This window comes from Heterocephalus glaber, unplaced genomic scaffold (assembly GCF_053883595.1).
Source record: "Heterocephalus glaber isolate CG9 unplaced genomic scaffold, H.glaber_assembly_v1.0 deba00001600, whole genome shotgun sequence".
Lineage (NCBI taxonomy): Eukaryota > Metazoa > Chordata > Mammalia > Rodentia > Bathyergidae > Heterocephalus > Heterocephalus glaber.
In genome coordinates this window covers 20,491,346-20,495,330 of record NW_028258372.1, presented here as the reverse complement: position 1 = coordinate 20,495,330, position 3,985 = coordinate 20,491,346, and the positions used below count along the sequence as shown (strand labels likewise).

Sequence of the window (3,985 nt, the reverse complement as noted above, 5' to 3'; positions counted from 1 at the left end):
ATCCATGGTATGGTGACTTCCTTCATTCCACAGTATAGAATTTAAGCATTGGCTCTCTAGCTCAAGGAGAGTGGGTTACTATGAAGAAAGGGGTAAGAAGAGGGCCCCTCCCAATCAAAACACCAAACCAAAAACAGTATTGCATTCCTGGGAGAATCATAGATATTAGTACTTGAGAGAGTTTAAATGACCTAAAAAAGGGGGGGAGTAATCGCTATCTTATCTTTATTTTTATTTATTTATTTTTTTTGGTTTCTTAAATTTATTTATTTTTTTAAACATAACATGAGGAAGGTGTTAAAACTGGTGTAATAGCTCAATAGAATAAGTTTTCCAGATTTGGGGAGGGATGAAGAGGGAGAGATTCACCAGAATCCCCCCAGCTTGATCATAGTGGATTAAGGATGTGCTTTGTGGATGTAGTCAGTCAATGACACCAGCTTGACGGATCTTTCTTTCTGCATCAAATCCCATTGAGTTATCTGGTCCCCTTGGCTGACAAAGAACCATTAGGCGAGGAGCACTGGCATCATCCACAGTGATGTTCTTCAAGCCATTGACCAACCGATCAGGTCGAGGGGCTGCAACAGCCTTGGGGCCCTCACAGACTCGCCACACATTACAGGCACTGCACTTGCCAGTGCACTGATTAAGAATCACTGAGAACTCCACCTTGTCTCCTGCCTGTAGCTCAATGCCATCCTGAACTTCCTTCACATGGAAAAAGAGCTTCTTGCTATTTCCTACTTCATAGTTAATGAAGCCAAACTGATCTTTCACACACTTCACTGTGGCCCTACGCAGGGGTGTGATGTTATAGGCCATAGTCTGTGCATTTTGGCCCAGGACACACAACTGGAACTTAACACTTTCCCCTTTCTGCAGGCAATCAATCCCCTTTGTTGGTCATTCCAACTATGCCAAATGGATACACCTCACCTTTCATATCCCCCTCCTCCACAATCTCAGTCATTCCTTGATACTCAGTCTGTGTTGGATCAACACTCCTCAGAGAACAAATGACTTTACCAGAGTAGATGGTGGGATCAGCTTCCTCAGTAATACCATTCACTGAGTGAGTTTTGTTAACTTTTTCAGCGCTGACTTTGTTGCCTTTGCCTTTGGACAAGCTGTACCTCAACCACGTCCCCCAGTTCCAGGCTATCAACATCACCAGAGAATTCACTGTAATGGAAAAAGATTTCCTTATCATGATTGGCTGTTTCAATAAATCCAAAATTATCTTTCAGAGTTGCCACATAACCCAAGAGCCTCTTGGATTTGGAATTACAACCTAAAAGTCACACACAGGTTGCAATCTGCTGCCCAGGCCTCTGTTTGTCACTAATACTAAATTCAACCTTATCTCCTATCTGAGGAGAAGTAGAACCTTCCACATCCTTGGCTTGAAAAGCAATAGTCAGTTTCACTCCACAATCATCGTAAGCAATAATGCCATCCTCAGCCTCCTGCTCCTTGGCTTTGTTAGGGCTAGTGGTTTTAGGATTGGAAAAAGTGGCTTCTTTTTCTACAGTGCCCAGAAAACGATGATCTGAGTGAGAATGGAATGAAACTGTGCCCTTGGGAAGTTTTTTAATCCTACTAGCATGATTTCTTTGGGCAGAGAGCATACCAGGAACCACAGTAAACTCTACTCCATCTGGAATATGAAGCTGGTTCCCATCCAGAATTTCACTGAAGTGGAAGAACATACGAGCATCCCGATCCACACACTTGATGAAACCAAACACATCTCTCATGGCAGCGATTATACCCATTTCTCTGGCTTCATTAGTGAACTGAAATGTATTTGATAGAACTTCTATGTTGGTTGCTCATTCTAATTTGTCACATTGGTCTGTTGAAATACTAAACCTAACATGGTCACCTTCCAGCAGGGTCACCTTGGATTTTGTATCTTTATCTCCAAAAGGAAGTTCTTTAGGAATCACAAAATCAACTTTGATTTGCCCTGGCAGTGGGTCATTCTGGTTTTTACTGGGTACTTTTGGGATAACTTTGGTTACAGTTCCCTCAAAATGTTCAATGCTGATATCTTCAAAAATGACTGTTCCTTGAGGCAATAATCTGACATCTGTTACAACTTCTTTACCATTTCTGTCCTTGATTGTGAATTCCACATCATCTCCAGGTTGCAAGATTTCCAGGTCACCTTTAAATTCACTGTAGTGGAAGAATATCTCTTTTACCACATCGCCTCTTTCAATAAAGCCAAATGCCTCCTTCATGGCACAAACTACCCCGACAGCGGGCTTGTTTCTTTTTCAACAGCATAATGTTACAAGTACTTACAGCACCAGTATATTTATTGTTATCAATTACAAAATTTATTTTATCTCTGGTTTCCAGCTGAACATTCCCTTCAACATCTTCAGGGGTGTAAGTCAGGTAAAACACTTCTTGTCCATTCATTCGTTCCTCAGGGTGGATTTCTGGTTTTATCTTCACTAGTTTAATAGCAATTGGTTTGCCAGTCCACCGGTCAGATGAAACTTCGAATTCAACATCATCTCCTACTTTTAAGTCCTGCAGATTGCCATTATATTGTGAACGGTGGAAGAAAAGTCTAGCTTGACGTTCTGAACACTGAATAAATCCATAAGAGGTTAACAGTTTTTCAATAACCCCTGTTTCACGAAGTGCTGCTGAAGTACCATTGGGGTACCCATTATGTCCATTGTTGTGGAGAAGGTTTGGATCAAAGCTCATCTCGCAGTGATAATCAAATGTTGCACTTTCAGTAGTATTAGCTGATTCTTCTTTTTCAGCACAAGTTTCAAAGGGTGAAAGTTGTTAGTATTAAAAAAAAAAAAAGGCGAGAGAAGATGATCTACCAACCTAATAAAGAATACAATTGCTGCTGCACCGAGCAATCTCACAGTACAGCACTGAAGAAAACAAAGACTACTAGCAGAGTTGGGAAGTGCTCTTTCAAAGCTGTTGAGTAGGCCCAAACTTCTTGTTTCAGATCAAGTGTTGTGTCTTCAACTTAAGCGTACTCTTCTTTGGTCTTGTTGGTTGTTACGAGGTTTGTTCCTTGCCTGATCTGAACTTGAAGCAGCAGTTTCAGGTAGTAAAGTCTGTTCTGTTACACTTCAACAGCTCAGCGCCCCCTCTCCAGCACCACCATAAGCAGCACGGCCTGGTACGTAGCAACTATCTTATCTTTATTGAACTTGACATTGATTGACTTGTGCTGAAGACAGATAGATCTTGGCATCATAAGCTTAATCAGGAAGCATCAACAATTATAGTTATGACCTCTTTACTAGATCAAAACAATAAAATACCACATCTTTCATGCAGCTGTGTATCTGATAAATTTTTTTATCTTAATAAACTGAAAACACTAGAAAGAGCTTATTTTCACTAATGGGGAAACCCTACACTTTACTTTCTTGGTGAGCAGTTGCTGTGTGTACTAAAAAGTGGTACATAAATCCCTTAAAAGTGCTTGGTCCTGCATGTGCCAGTAAAGTTTCTTGGATTTCAGTTATTTGAATTCTATCAGGATATTCCCTCCAAAAAGATCTAAACTACCATAGTGAAAAGTTGGGTGTGACCTGCTGCATTCCATCACCAAGTAGAAGCTGCAATTGGGAGTTTGTTCTGAAATAGGTCCTTCAAATACAGGTGAGTGGTGTTTCTTCCAAAACACTTACTCATGCTATCTACATATACAGCTTCTTGAAAATCCAGTAGCAACAGTTAACCAAGGAAGAAATAGCCAAGCCTGTCTTATAGGTGATTTGGGCACTGGCAAGAGGTACACTGCTATCAAATTAGACCTGCACCAAAACTGGCCCTGAAAGACGATCCCCCAACCGGTGGGAAAAACTTTAACTGGCAACATGATTACCTATTTTACCAGAAAAGATGGATGGCCAAAGGCTAAACCAGACAACAATTTGTGGGAAACATCTAATAGTTTGGATGAATGGTTAGCAATGCCCATTGGGAGAAT

General features: G+C 40.9%; 1 pseudogene; it reads right to left on the bottom strand.

Annotated features, from left to right (window-relative positions):
• Positions 1-350: 350 nt before the first annotated feature.
• LOC101720859 (cold shock domain-containing protein E1 pseudogene) lies at positions 351-2,834 on the bottom strand (annotated as a pseudogene).
• Between the last annotated feature and the right edge of the window lie 1,151 nt (positions 2,835-3,985).